This window comes from Homalodisca vitripennis, chromosome 5 (assembly GCF_021130785.1).
Source record: "Homalodisca vitripennis isolate AUS2020 chromosome 5, UT_GWSS_2.1, whole genome shotgun sequence".
NCBI classification, from domain to species: Eukaryota; Metazoa; Arthropoda; class Insecta; order Hemiptera; family Cicadellidae; genus Homalodisca; species Homalodisca vitripennis.
In genome coordinates, this window is record NC_060211.1 from 171,165,954 (window position 1) to 171,182,017 (window position 16,064).

Consider the following 16,064-nt stretch of genomic DNA (forward strand, 5'->3'; position numbering starts at 1 on the left):
TATTTTAGTAAATATTCAGATAAACACTTCTCTACATATACATTCCAAAGTTTTTGTTTAATTTCCTTCAATCTAACATTAAAAATTTAAATTTAGTTCATTTATTTGTAAACATCTTTCGGTGAAACGAGCACCTTTTTAGGTTCGGATTTTTAACTAAGTTTCAATTTTTAGTTTGATTACATTTTTGTCCTTTTATTCAATAATACCACTTTAAAATGTTGTGTGTTTTCTCTTCCTTCCCTCTATCTAACTCGGAAGGGCCAAAATTAGATAGTACTTTAAACAAACTTTAACTGGAAAAATGTTTCCTAAATTGCATATTTAAATTTCACTATCAAGAAGGTTACAAGGAAGTTATTTCATTTATTAAAAAAAGGGAAATGTTCAAAGAAATACGTGTTCTATTTCCTTTGGGCCTTACGTTCTAAAATAAAGAATAGTTACTAGAAAATCGGAAGTGTTCATAAAGAAAGGAATCTAAGTATTTGAAGAGTAAATCCCATGCATTCTTGGGCAGTAGAATTAAGCTTGACTTTGATTAACTCAGTATGTAAAGCGAGACCGAGCATGTTTAACTCGCCCAGCAGGACACCCAATGATAACGAAGAGTTAACGTATCACGTGCTTACACCCAGCGGGAGGTTTGATGCCATCGACAAGGCGCTAACATCGCGAGACAACTCATTATTGGACCTGCGCAACTCTTTTGCGACATAAATCTCGAGGCGGTTTTTAGAGACAAACTATCATAAAGTAACTCCTTGATGGTTGCTGACTGAAGCAACATAATCATTCTCAGAGGCTTCAACTTATCCTTGCAGCTTGATGTTGGTGAATCTAAAGATGTCAAGAGCCTGGGAAGTTCAATTTTCTTAATCGACGTTTGAGATTGTTACAAATTTTTACCGTTTCCAGCGAGGTTTTGAAGAAGGAAATTATTCCAGTCTAACCTTTTGGTCCAGAGGATTTGCACAAAGCATGTTGAGAGAATGCCACAGGAGTCATAGATTTCAGCAATACCACCTGATGTTTGCCCCTTAGTAGTAGCGTGTTGTAGCAGGACGAGTTCATAGATGGATGATAATCAGAGACTGAAGGAAACAGGATTTTTTAGGACATTCAATATCTGCAGTCTGATCTCTTCTTCGGGTAAATGCCTAAACTAATGCGTGACTAAAATTTAGGCATTCTTTTGTTTACTTAACCTAGATTTTAGTCTTGCATTAGTTTAGTCAATTTACCTGAAGAATAGATCAGATTACAGATCAGGAAATGTACTGTTACCGATTGTACTGTATCACTGAACCATGGCAAATGTCCGGAAAATCCTGTTTTCTTCACAATCCCTCCATCGCCAAAACCAAACTTCAAACGAATAAACAGAGACTGCTGTCAGCAAAGACTTATGTTTGTCCCTTAGTCACGAAATATAAAGTAACAAATGTTGTGTAGAACTTTTCTACTGACCTGTCAGCATTACGTCATTTAGGGAGCCTGTGCTATTCTTACAGCTGTCAAAAAAGATAGCTCTTTAGTAGTACTGATATTGAGTTTCGCTTCGGTGCTCCAATGATAACACAAGAAGTTCTGTAGAATAGAGAGAACAAGATAGGATATTTAGTCATTGCCACGAGAAGCCTTCTTACGACATTTTAATAATAGTCTACAGGGAGTAATTAGAGAAAGAGAGGCGTAGACATAATAGAGTCTCATCTATTTGTATAAAACCATAGCAATTGTTTTCTTCTTCTGTCTTTTTTGAACACGGGGAGAACAATTTCTATTGTCAAAGAATTTGAAACGTGAATCACGATCACTAGTAGAGAGGAGTGTGATTGGGTGATCCACGGAGAAGACACAATGTGTCTCATGATAAAAAAACCGTGATTTATATGTAGAATAGGGCATCTGAGGCCGCAATGCATTTGTGAGATAATTTTGAAAAAAAGCCGCCCATGGAAACATCAATTCCACCTGAAAAATGAGATGAGTTGTCACTAAACTGATAGTTGGACCTTGTTTAGGACTATACGTGAATCCGGAGCTCCAGGAATGTTGACAAAGATCTTATCTAAGATAAGAAAATTAAGAAAACGTTATTGTGAAGACTGGTAACCTCTAAAAAAAGCACAATCCCTTGACAATTCGACAATGTCCTGAACGTTAGGCAATCAGTAAGAGGTAAGCTTGTCAGCATTGTTTTTACACTTTGTAAGTAACTTATTGTCCATTTGCCTACAAAAAGTTGTATATGTGGATTATTCTGCGAAATATTACAGCCTGGAGCTCTCCAAGCTTGGCGTATGCTTATTGAATTGGTTAAGAAATTCTTCTATGCGCTTCTGGGACGAGGTTAACACTGCTGAAGGCTTAGCACTTCGTCTAAATTTAGAGACTTAGCCTTATTGGAATAACAATGTTCTTTATGCTTAATAGGCACATAATTAAAACAGGTATGCTGAACTTTTTTGTGCTCAGATCTTTTCTGGAAAACACACATATTAAATATTTTATATTCTGTCTTGAAGCTTACAAAGATCAGTTTCCACCCATTCGTGGAAAACTACTTGCTCAACCACATGATTTAAATTTTCAGACTACACGACATTTGTACCTACACTTCATGCTCTTAGTTACTAAAGTCCTAATTTACGAAAGGGTTCATGGTGGCATCTAACTGAAACTAGCATTTTCCAACAAAGTATATTTTTTAAGGTTGCAGTGTTTGTGGACTTTGTGATAACAGAGTAGTGATCATGTTGATTCACCTATAGTTGATTATAATCTGTATGATATTTTCTTTCCTTAATTATTTATACCAGATTCTTAATTTTTAGATGTTTCACTTCATTCCAGAAAGATTTCATAGTTTAACGTAGTTTTAACACATCAAAATTGTTTGTACTACCTGCAAATAAAAGAAACAAATAGAGATACAACAAATTAAATACGATTTATTTAATTTGTTTATTTAATTGAACATAGAAAATTATTCTTGAACTTGATGCTTACGAATCAAGACAACATTTAACCCTTTGCCGTCAGTGGCATTTGACTCGGGCCGCTCGTGAGGAGAGACGCTGTACAAACCCGACTGGCCTGACCGGAGGATTTTGCACAAGTCCCGCACTCCTTGCAATGTTCCAGTTAAATTCATCTAGCTCACTTATTACTTAGCTGATTGCTCGAAGTGAACGTTTTCTTGTAAGAAACTGCATTCAATTCAAACCGCAAATTCAAGAAAGTGCTATAAGAATAATTTTACGATAAGATGTGGTCGGTCATAAGAAGTAATCGCTTAAGGATCTGGCTCTTCTCACCTTATTGTCTCTATATATTTTGGAGACAATTTTTTTGCCAGCTTTCCCAAGGACACGCAACCTTTACAGTTGTGCATGATTACAACACAAGAAGAAGACTGTATATAAACTACATTGTCACAGAATTTTGGTGCAATCCTATTAATAAAATGCCTGATGAAATAAAAAACCATTTCCAAGAGCCAACTATTCAAAACGGGGCTCCGAGAATATCTGGCTGAGGATGTCTATTACACGATTGGAAAATTTCAAGCTAATACGAGTAAGTATTGAAATTCTTATTGATACTTAGAATGTTTAAATTTGTTTACTATTAAATGTTATCAACTTTAATATACGGCCATGATGAAAATATATCTAAATATACAGGGTGTAAATTAAGTCCTGATAAGCCTGGCTATTTTCCAAACAAATTGAGATATGTAGTACAATTTTCACCATACTTATTAAAAATTTTTGTTGATAATACAAAAAATTACTCCCTCCCAACTATATTCGAAGGGGGTAAAAAGGGGGTAATTTTAAATTTTCAAACTGCAACCCCTATCTTGTGACATGCCCTTTAAAAGGCCAATTAAAAAGAAACACAATGACAATTATAAAACATACATACGACGTTTATAGCAAAAGTTATTTTGTAAATAACACAACGAAAATAATAATCTGTAGCGACAATGTTAATGTCTTGCGCATATCAACACAATGTATGCGTGATATCTTTCAGTGAGACTTTGAGCTGCCCAGCGTACTATCCATTTACGTAATGTCTAATTTTTGTAGTTTTGGTAAGAGGTGTCTTTTTCTGGGTGGAATTATAATGTAAGGGATTGTTTGTCCATAATCTCGCCTCACACATAGGGGTCCGAGCTATGGCTGCAACTGGCTCCAGAACAAGTGTTCCTGCAAATGACAAGTTCATTGAAGTCACAGAAGAAAGTTCTTATTCATTTAATTTGACACTTGTAATTGATCCTTAACAATAATTGTGCCTTCAACTATGATAGCAATTACCTTAGTAATTAATTTCACTGTCTTTATCTATATCTCGAGAAGATCTATTAATAATTTTCCAGGCTGCTGAAAAATTTGCAATATTTTGAAAACTCGTGATTTTTTTTATTTTGAGTCTCCAGTTTATATCCATGAACCACGACTTCCTGTGCAAAGTGGTCAGAGATTACCATGTTCAAATCAGAGACTGTTGTGTCAGGAATGTCGGTAATTTAGTTGTCCATGGCGGTTCACGGCGTTACGGACACTCTTGTCGGTCATTTCACGGACCAATTTAAATCGAAAGAGCTTAGCAAATGGCAAAGCCGCTGGGTTTAGGGGGTCGGTGTGGTCCAATTTCATTGGTATTCAGGTCTCCGATTATTGAAAACTTCATTGAATTTGAAGAAAGACGAATTAAAAGGTGTTCACATTTTTCGAAACAATTCTTTTGACAGCCATTTTGGGGATCTGTACAATCGAATGACAGTTATTATCCTAAAAGTGTTTGACGTGACTTAGATAACTACGGCCTCAAAAACCAAGTCCAAACTTTTACCAATTTTAAATAAATTGTTCATTGGTATTTTTGGTATAAAAATTGCCACACCCACAGTCTAAAATTGTTTCGACAAAAATAATTTTTCAATTCAAAATTTTTAAGATATTGATTACGTGAATCCAAGCTCCGAGAAAACCAACACATCCTGTTTAAGCTCTACACATGAGCGCCAATTCCACAACCTTGGTCGCGCCTGGGCGTTCTAGTAATTTTCAGCTTTGAATTAAAACTTTTGAATTTTAGATTTAAAATAATATTGGATAAGTATATACAGCGTGATTTTTTTTAGAAGTTCAAAATAACATAAGAAGACTTATAAATGGACTGCCTACGCAATGACGGAAGTTGGAAAGTAAGAAAGTAAGTTTCATGTTTTATAGTATCACACAGTTTTGAAACATGTCAATTCTTTTTTGTTCATACAAATTTAAAACTAATATCAATTACTTTTTTTAAACTTAAATGTATATAAAATCTAGGATCATTTTTAAATTAAAGATAACGTACTTTAATTTACATATTATGAGCACAATAAACTTCACAGTTTTCAAAATATATGGGAAATGATTGAATATCCATTCCATTTCTCATCTCCCGGTTTCAAAGTAGTAAATTTCATTATTGTTTCTATAGTCCTCTAAAATGCCGTAGTATGTCAGTTATCATGGATAATACCTCTGAAATGTCTTTAATGCCTTGATAACTTACACATAACGTTGCTATGGTGGGAAGGGTTGATTCAATGCGAATGTTGAATTCGGTTCCAGTTCACCTTCATCTGAACGCATCATCTGGAATCAGACTTCACTCATGGAATCTGGAGTCATATTCGTCTCTGAAGGGATAAAAAAGGCCGGCGACGAAGAAGCTCAAAACGAACTTGACATCAGACACTTAGACTACATAATATAAAAATATAGTGTAATTTAGGTTCAGAAGTATTCTCTTTGCCACATCATGTGCACAACTAAGTTTGTGTTTATATCTTCAAACGATCATGACTCCAGATTCCATGAGTTCAAGTCTGTGATGACAGCGTTGGATTCCAGACGCTGCGCTAAGAAGGTGAACTGGAGCTGTGCTCACCATTTGCACCATTAAATTGCAAACCATTTGCATTCGTCAATTGAATTAACGTACTTTTGTATATTTCAATATAAATATGAAACAGACCAACTGTTTTTCATTGCATTTTATAATTTCATAATGTGCTTATTCTTCAAGTCAGTGTGAAACGAATGAGTTTTGCGCCCAAAACCTACTTACAAAAATATGCTTATGAAGGATTTTTCGACAGTTTGGTTTTAAAGGAGGTAGCTGGACGCTAGAGTACTAAATATTTGCTGCGAGACGCTCAGGCTGTAAATTATTGACTTCTGGACTCAACATACACACCCTCTCCTCATTGGTTCTGCTCAACATTCTTCTCTCAAGGTACTACAACGTCAGTCACAGCACGGATCTTCTACTAGTCTTTCTGGCACAATCCCATCGGGCATCAGCCCAGACCCGTTACCCAGCGATCTCCTCGCGACCGGTCGCTTTGACAGCAACTTAGTAGGCCTTATTTATGTACAAATCTGTATGCAAATAATTAATTAACTAACTGATGCTTCATATAATCAAGGATATTACATTAATTCGATGTTAGATTTAACGATTTTCCGTATATTTACCTCAATAACTACAACACTGCGAGTCTCCTTCCACTTCTGTTTTGCTGTTAGTGAAATACAATTGAAGACTTGAAATATATGTAACAGACTAAGTGCAAAATATCACGAAATAGTTTTTTCGTGAATATTTTTATGAATGTAAAGTTATATGCACTTATATAACGGGTTAAGGTATTGGAAGTAATTGAAAAACTCCGACAGATTGTAGCATGGACTATGTTACACCCACCTAACCTATATGACGGACTAAGGTCCACTTATTTTAATCAGATGTGTCTATTTAGTGTCATAAGTGAGCTGTTGAGGTCAATTATTTATGTTATTTCTCAAAAATGAAAGTAAGGAATTCTATGAACACATTCTGCTAACTAATCCTCACGCTCAGCTCCAGATAGTAGTGAGTGGGTAATAGATTTCACGTATGAACAAAATATCTGTTTGTTCATCTAAAAAATAATTTGTTTCTTATTAGCAAGTGCCTTTAATTTTAAAATGTCTGTATTATACTCTATAGTGCGATTGTATGATTCTAAAATTAATGCCGCACAGCGCTCTACCAACTCTGGTGAACACTGATGCAAAGGGTTTTTGGATCTGCCTCATTTGTAGGTTTCCATTTTTTGAGCTTATTACAAACATATTGATGGTCATTTGAAGTTAACTAAAATATTTGTATACGTGTATTAAGGTTTTTGACATTTCAATTTCAGATTCAAACTTACAGCTGCAACATCAGGTGGAAAAGTTTAAAAAAAGGGTATTTTCAAACGTTTCAATAAAATTAAAAACGCGAATTTTTTATTAAAGAATACAATACCAGACCATTCGTCAGATTGGAAATATTAGTAAGAGTAAAAACTGCAAATGTTTATTAAAAAGTTCTGAAGTTAATGTACAATAAGGGCAGACATAAAAGGTCTGGCAAGCGCAATTCAACGCTCCTGTCAGGTGGCGGGCGCGTGTCGGCTACAGCGGGGTCGGACACTGTAGGCGAACTTCTCCCACCACTACCTGCAGGATATTTCCCCTTCCCTGCTTTCGCTAGGTTATAACGTGTGGCCTTTCAGTTGTTGGTGTTCCTTCAATTTGTTGATTTATAATATCTACCCCGCGCGGCGCCGGGTCTTTGCCCAACTCGGCCATGGACGAAACCACTACTTACGCCGCGCACCGTTGCGCGCCCATGCTGATGAATGATCGTGTCGTGTGGAAGCTCTCATATAATCATATATCTTCATATCACCGAAGTAGTGTTGGCGAACTCCTTTCCGTAACAATAAATGTCGTAAACGTTTAACACACTCCCTCTCCTCTCCTAGGGAACAATAAAATTATTGAATAATGTCAATATTTTCAAAATGATGAGTGACATAACCCATTATTGAGGTTGATTTTGTTTAGTGCACATATTATAGTCTAACTATAATAGGTTTTATTTGACTTTAATGCATGATTTGCTTCATGTTGATCTGATAAGACAAATCTCATTACATGAGCAGCTTGTATTACCCATTACAAAAGTATATAGGAATTAAAATTTTTAACATTTTAAGTTAAAATTCCACTTTTTTACTTTTTTACTACATATGCATATTGCCAGAACTAGAGTTAACCCAAGATACCCTCGAGGGCTTCCTTGAGAAGACAGACTAAGTAACAGTGCAATATAATGCACACCTTAGAAAACTGCGTAATGATTAAACTTCTTAATCTATTTCGGTACTGTCAGTTGTATTGAGGTGATACGTGGTAGGGGAGGGGTTGGGGGTTTTATTGAGTATCAAACGAGTACGTCGCAATAGTAATTGATATCACCGTAAACACCTGTCGAACAGTAAACAATTAGCGACACTACCTAGTATAAAATGACAGCTTAGAATTAAGTTAATCACTTCCCGGTCGTAAACATTACCGAAGAAACGCTCCTCTACAAATATCCAAGAAATCCTTTCGGTTCCGGCAAATTACACTTGAAAAAACTTCTCTGGATTAGAACTTCCACTGGTTTGAGTAGTGTTGAGGTAAAACGTGGTACTTTTCAACTTGAGTTAGGACATTAATTTTTATGTAATAATCTTTAAACTGCCGACTAATAAATATATAATTAAACGAGTGAAAAAACAAAAATAATTCACTCTTCAGATCGAATATACTAAGAAAATGAAATAATACATCAGTCATGAAATCCAAAGTAGTCGAACTTTCTTGGATTTCATCGTAGAGTTTTTCCGTTATTAAATCCGACCGGCACTATAGGGAATTATGTCTAATTTTCTTCGATTAAATAACTAGGTCTGTACACGTCCGGAACGTTCAATTGATACCAAAATCAATGACAATCAAAACTCTAAGAACCACTTTACCTCAACGTACTCAACCATTGAAAACGCAAAATACGAGGTGCAGAAAGCTTACCTGATAATCAGTAGAGCTATTGGGATTCACTCGGTATTGATTCCCAACCGGTAAAAGTTGAGGGTTTTAGATGTTATTTTTCTCGATAAACCATTGATATATGATATTAGTCCGGAACGCTACAATTAATACCTATTTAAAATCAACGTCATAACATAATTGCTAAGTGCCACTTCCTGTGGATAATTTTACCCTCAACCACTCAACTGATTAGAAAGTTCCAAAATCGTCAAAACTTTAATCTTAGACTGAGGCCTTTCTATCGGTATATTACCGATCAGAAAGTGATTATTTTTCTCAATAATTATATACTATTAGTACATGTACAATTTTAATTAATTAACCAAAAACGTCGTCCTAACTCAATTTGAAACAAACACGTTTACCGCAAACCACTCAACCAGTGAAATCCAAAATCTCAAGTTGAAGTCTAACCGTAGAGAGGGTTTTTTCAAGTGTATTTTACCGCCCGGAAAGTGATTTTCTATATTTTTTCGCATAATTTATTAGGTACCGTCTACAGTTTAATGACGACCTAAAAATCAAACGTCGTAACTTTAAGTCCTATAGCTCATTTTTACGTCCCAGCGGACAAGACGAATTTGAACGAAGTGGTCAGCTAATTTTAAACTGTTCCGCCGAAATAGTTGACGGTTCAGGTTACTTTAGCGATTTAAGTAGCCATATTACTCGTTTGGATACTTTACTGATTTAAACGAAAGGACAATTCAAATTTTTAACAGCGGTCCAATTTAATCCCAATAAAATTCCCCCCCACATCCCCAAATCCTACCCCCTACCCCATCTTATGACACCCCCCCCCCCCCCCCCACCCCCCCCCCCCCCCCTGAGTAATGATAACATCTCCTTTATTTTCTCCTCTCTTATTGCTTTCATTTTTTAGTATGTCTTAAAATTTCGGGGGGGTTTTTTTTCCGGAACCCCTGACCCCCCCCCTATTTGCTACGCCACTGAAAGCAACGTCGATATAGTAATTCATTTATCATTCACATGTACTCCACTACTATATTAACCCTTATCGAGGTCATGAGACTCACTTCCGGTCGGTAAAAACAAGACACACAGATTACATATAACAGATAGGATTTTCCCGTGATGTGGTATGATTAATTTCAATGCATCATTAATATTTTTGCGTAATGAGGGTAAAAGAAAATTGTATAATTTTATAACTAAAATAATGAGTGTTTCCGATCGGGAACTTGAAAGGAAAGAGTTAGAACAATTAATACAATTTGCAGTCACAATGAAATCCAGTAAACAGGGTGAGATGGCAACTCATCTAGATCAGTTGGACAAAAATTTTTATGGTTATCCAGCATGTAAGGATGTGAATACAATGTGGTTCGATAAGTATATAGGTATTCTAACAACCAAAAATTAGTCTGAAATTAATGTTATTATCATAACTCTAAGTACCACTTTTACCTCAACGAAAAAACCCAGTGTAATTAGTACGTCAAAATCTGAATATGTAGAGCCTTTTCACAGGCAAAGTATGTGACAAACTGACATCATTTTTAGATTCCGTTAAATTTTCTAATTGAATTATATATGAAATTAAGCCTCAGGTCGATTCAAATGCACAGTTCTAAGACATTAAGAAAAACGTCATATACATATCATTGAAAGTGCCCACATCTTCTTTACCACACCACTGTACACAAGAAATGTGTACACAAGTCATATCGTCAAAAACTTTGCCATTCTAAATAGAGAGCATTTAATGTATCCCGATATGACCATAAGTGTATTCTGTATCTCGTTTATCTTAGGTACAGTGTACTATTTAACCACGCAAATCGTACATAGAAAAATTGATAAAACACCACGTTTATAATAACAAATCTGAAGTCCAAATTTAATTTTGATGTTCTAATCAGTAAGATGCCTCATAAAACAAGCATCTGAAGATACACAAAAGTAAAGCAGTTCTATAAATAATTTTGTGATGCTAGTACAGATTAATGGGCACCTAAAATCAACGTTGTATCAATGTTTTTTTTTACGTCCCCCAAGACGAATTTGAACGAAGTTTGTCTAATTTAAATTGTTCGCCGTGTTTCGGTTCTGGTTAACTTTGCGATTTATACTTGTTTACTCGTTTGATATTTATGATTTATTTTAATCGAAAGGACATTCTATATTTTTAACAGCGGTCAATTTAATTCAAATTAAATCAATTCAATTGTTTTTTATAGACAAGAGTAATGATAACTCTCCCTTGTTTTCTCCTGCTTATGCTTTATTTTTTAGTATGTCTTAAAAAAAAATTTCCTATCTGGTACCCTCACTTTGATACAGTATTTGTACATGATCATAGTCCTTCTCTTTTTTGTAAGACCATGTGTCCGCATGAATTATCTTCACCTCCAATGGAAACTATTTTTCTGCTCAATTAAATAGTCAAGTGTAGGCAGTCATGGAGTTCACTACTGGAGAATACGCTGATAGCAACTTTAATTTTCGGGTTTTGTGATGGAAATGCGCAATTTAGAAAACTGCATTACAGATTTACTACAATCTAACAACGGGTTGTTTAGAAAAACTAAGAAAAAATTAATTTAGAGACCTAAATTCATTTTGGAGTTATGACTTTTTTGCATCTAACCACCATTGTATCACAGGGTGAGTGCTACATTGGCAATAGTAACCCCAAAAAAATTTTTTTGATGTTACACACCAAGAGCCACACATCCTGTGATACAACTCATTGTAATAAAAAGTCTAACTCCAATATATTAGGTAGAAGTTTTTATCCTATACAAGTTTGCTAATAAAAACTGTAATTTCTCTCATGTTTTGGTACGTAAATCTGTGATATTTTCTCAGCAATGTATGTGAGCAAACTGCTCATCATTTTTAATGGTCTTTTCCCGTGACTGTTTCAATTTGAAAACAGAAAATTGCTGAATTCAGGTCGATTCAAATGTAACTATTGTTGCTAAAGTTCTGTAAATGTTTGAACCCCATCCTTTGTTACACAAGAATGTGTCATGTCATCATTACATACGAACTTTGCCATTTACGCACAGAGTATGCCATATGACCATAAGTAGTCTGTGGTAAATTAAGCCGTAAATACTATGAACTCGCAAACTATCATAAAATATTTAAATAACACATTTAATAAATACAAATGATACTGTTGCTGTACGTAAGTTAGTTATGTCTTATAAAATGCCTTAATTGTGATCTGATAATTACTAAAAACATGAAAGTAATGATTATATTTACAAGAAAATGTGTAGGATGCTAGTTGACAGATTAATGGTATCAAAGAAATAATAAAATTATCAATGTTAGGTTAATTGTTGATAATCACTTTATACAGTATTGATACATTTAAAATGTTCCTTATCTTGGTTTGTCATAGTAATTCCCCCGTATTTCAGAATCGGTACTTGACACTCTCCCAAAAACTTTTTTTCTGACAATAGTCACTGTTGTAGGCTGCCATGGAGTTCACGTTACTGGAGGAATTACGCTGATATGCAAATATTTCAGTAGGAAAAGGCGCAATTGAACTGCATTACAGATTTAAACAAAAACGGGGTTTTTTAGAAAACTAAAATAAATTAAATTTAGGGGACCTAAAACGTTTTGGAGGATTAGACTTTTTTTATAATAATATCACATTTAGATATGCATTGTACCAAAAAAATGTCGAGTCACACGTAAGAGCCACCATCCTGTATAGTACCGGTTATCAGGTAAATTTTTCATACTGAATTTGCTAAGCCGATCTTTTAACTTTGTTGTCTTGTGATATTTTGCTTGATTGTAATTTTAACCGTGCGCGAGTGCTGAATTTGTTATGTAACGAGCCGAACTGCGTAAAGTTTCTTGTTGGCAAGTTATAAGTCCCTGAGATCCCTCCATGTAGTGTGTGTATTAAGTCGTAAAATATATGAACTGAGCTCCTTAAAATATGAAATTTTTTAATTATACTGTTGCTGTAGCGTAGTTTGTTAGTATTCCCTCGCTCTGATAATTGCAAAAAAACATGAAAAAGAATGATTATATTTACGGAGGCGCTCAAAGAAATATAAAATTATGTTAGGTTGGTTAGATAAATTACAATTATTTTAATGTTCTATGGTTTTCATAATAATTCCACGTATTTCAGATCGGTAGACACTCCTGTACCTGACAATATCAATGGAATGATTTACGTTTCTGTTCGTTTTCATATATTTCAGTAGGACCGAATTTAAATTAACCAAAAATAATTATATTTTACTAAAACGTTTTATTGCATAATAATAAAAGTGATGTATGTACAACGAGTAAGGTAGGAAAAAGTACCGGTTCAGTTTCATACTGATTTAGCCGATTCCACACTACGTGTGGCGCGATGTGCGTTGTTACGAGCCGAACGCATTTTCTTTTGGCAAATAGATGAGATCCTCGTAGTCCCGATCTCGGGTCACTCGCTCGGAAAATTTCGGAGCGCTCGGTAAGTTCCGATCCCATCCACAGCAACTATCATTGCCCTCCACTTACAAACCGATTTTTGCCAGCGCTCCGAGCGGATTTTGGAAACATCGTACTGCGATTTCTGGCCTGGTGGTAGAGCGCACCCTTTCAACATAACACATAGACCACTAAATAGGTTTATGACTTGGCACTTAGCACATGTCACACTATTTTTGTCTCGTGGTTTTAAGTATATGTAAGTTTTTGCTATGTTACATCACTTGTACCTTAGTATGTATAATACAATTATTATTTCAATACTATCGTTGAATTGTGTAGTTATTATTTAACTTTAATTTATTACATGTTTATTACTGTGAGTCAGCTATCAATGCTGTAAAAATTGGATATACATTCTTGTGAAATAAAGATTTACAATCAGCACGCCTGATCCTAGTTGTACAGTATACTAGGAGACGAACGCCATGAAAACCTGGAATGTGAAATGAAAGACCTGTATAAATGAAAATAACTCATTTAATTAATTTCTAAACTAAAATTCAAATTGCAGTTTGAATTACTCAGATATTACTTGACAAAATGATCGACTTTGTTACAATAAGCAATCTATGAAAATCAATTTTGTTGATAATATCCTCTGTTTTTAATTTCGTCTATAAACGATATTACAATGTTAATATTTATTAATTTTTAGTTAGTATAATAATTGTAAAATCTATTTATAATTTAACAATATGCAGAAGTGCTATATAACAAACTTATATATTTTGTTTGAGAAAAACAATGATAAGAACAGCCACAGTCTAAGGTGTATGACATCTTAAAACTGTCTAATTATGCTTCTTACTGAATGAATATTAAAAATACTTGTCTAAACATTTAGACCAGACAAATATTACTATTTAATTTCGTAATATTTAAATGTAAAGTTAAATTTTATAACTCCCTTAGAGGAGCAAATACACTAGACTGAATTATAAAAAAAGTAAAGAATTAGCAAAGTTATGCAATATTTTATTCAATCAATTTAAGTACAGACTTTGCTGCTGTCTATATACTTCATAACTTTACGAATAGTTTTTATGATTTTATATTACATTTTAATATGCTAAGTTTCATTTTCAGAATAATTCATTGAAGAATTTTCGTAATTCACAGCATATATTTCAATAACAGATTTTAAAATTGCCAACTAATAACTTAATTACTGAATTATTACTAAATTAAGTTTACATAATTTCAAAGATAATTAATATCCAAATTTTGCACTCATATACCTACTTGCACTTAATCGGTTGGCCCGTTGCGACAGAACCCCTTCGCACGCGTTCTGCCGCAACGGCAGAAGAACTTAGAAGAATTCCTAGTAGATTTTATTGTTCTCCATCATACGCATACACCACAAGAATCAACGTGCTGTTATTGGTTGTACAAACGACTTATCAATATGATTGGTCGATAACAAGATATGTTTTGAGGTAGCTATAGAAAGTATATGTACTGCAATAATATTGCTTTGTAAGGGTCGTGCACGTGGAGGATAATTTAGGTGATAATATACAGTCTGCAAAACTTGATAGTTCAGGGCTGATGATATTCAGTGGTTATATGTTTACGGTCAGATTAGATTGCTCTAGAGCCTAGATGTTGATTACGCATTGCGAACAGATACGATACTGTTGTTACTAATACTCTTCATAACTTAAAAAAACCAAACATATACGAGTTACATAAGTTGTATGAATCTGTTTCAAAAATACGTAAAAACTATAAACACTGTGGAATTTTTTATTAAATAAATGGTATCTAATTGTAGGAGACAGGTGGCTGAAACCCCAAGAAATGTACTGTAATAAAATTATGCAATGGCCGATGGCGTCGAACACCGGAGTTTCTTTTGATCTAATCAAGAATGTTATGAGAGGGAAGACAAGTGCATAATCTGAAAACCAACAAAGAGTGAACTTAGTCAACATTTACACTTTTTTTAATAAAAGCTAAAGTTATTAGAGGAACTGCTAACTAACCTAGTGCTAGGCCTACGTTGCTATGTGCCTTAATTTGCCTAAAGACAGTACGGCATAAAGTACAATTAATCACAACACTGGAGCAGGAGGCAATATAAACAACAAGCTCCCCCTACAGAATGTCTTTGAGAATCCCCTGTATGGTTTTCTATTTTCTATCAGTGTAAGTTTGACTAGATTACACTGCTTCTCCAATGTTTTGTATACTACGAGTATAATAATCTAAGCACACCGGGATTGATAGTTTTCTGTACACCTATGTAATATATACGACTGCTCTTGGAATGAGCATAATAATAATTGGCATTGAATTATTTACAAAGAAAAAAACTAATACTATTACTAATCCTAGAATAAGTTGGTTGCAGATAGTATAATAATAAAAACAAATATTTTAGGATTTTTCATTCATGTTCATTATGTATAAGATTCAGTTCAGTTGATGGTCGAAATCACGCTATTTCTCTCTGCAACAGTGCAATGAGCCAAAGGCCAATTCCTCTAATCTTAGTCCCATCTAGTGATGCGCGATTGCGAGAGGTTATTACAATCGAAATGTTCCTTCTCGAGAGGTTCTGCTTAACGATTGTTTCGATTGCTTAGCGAGAGG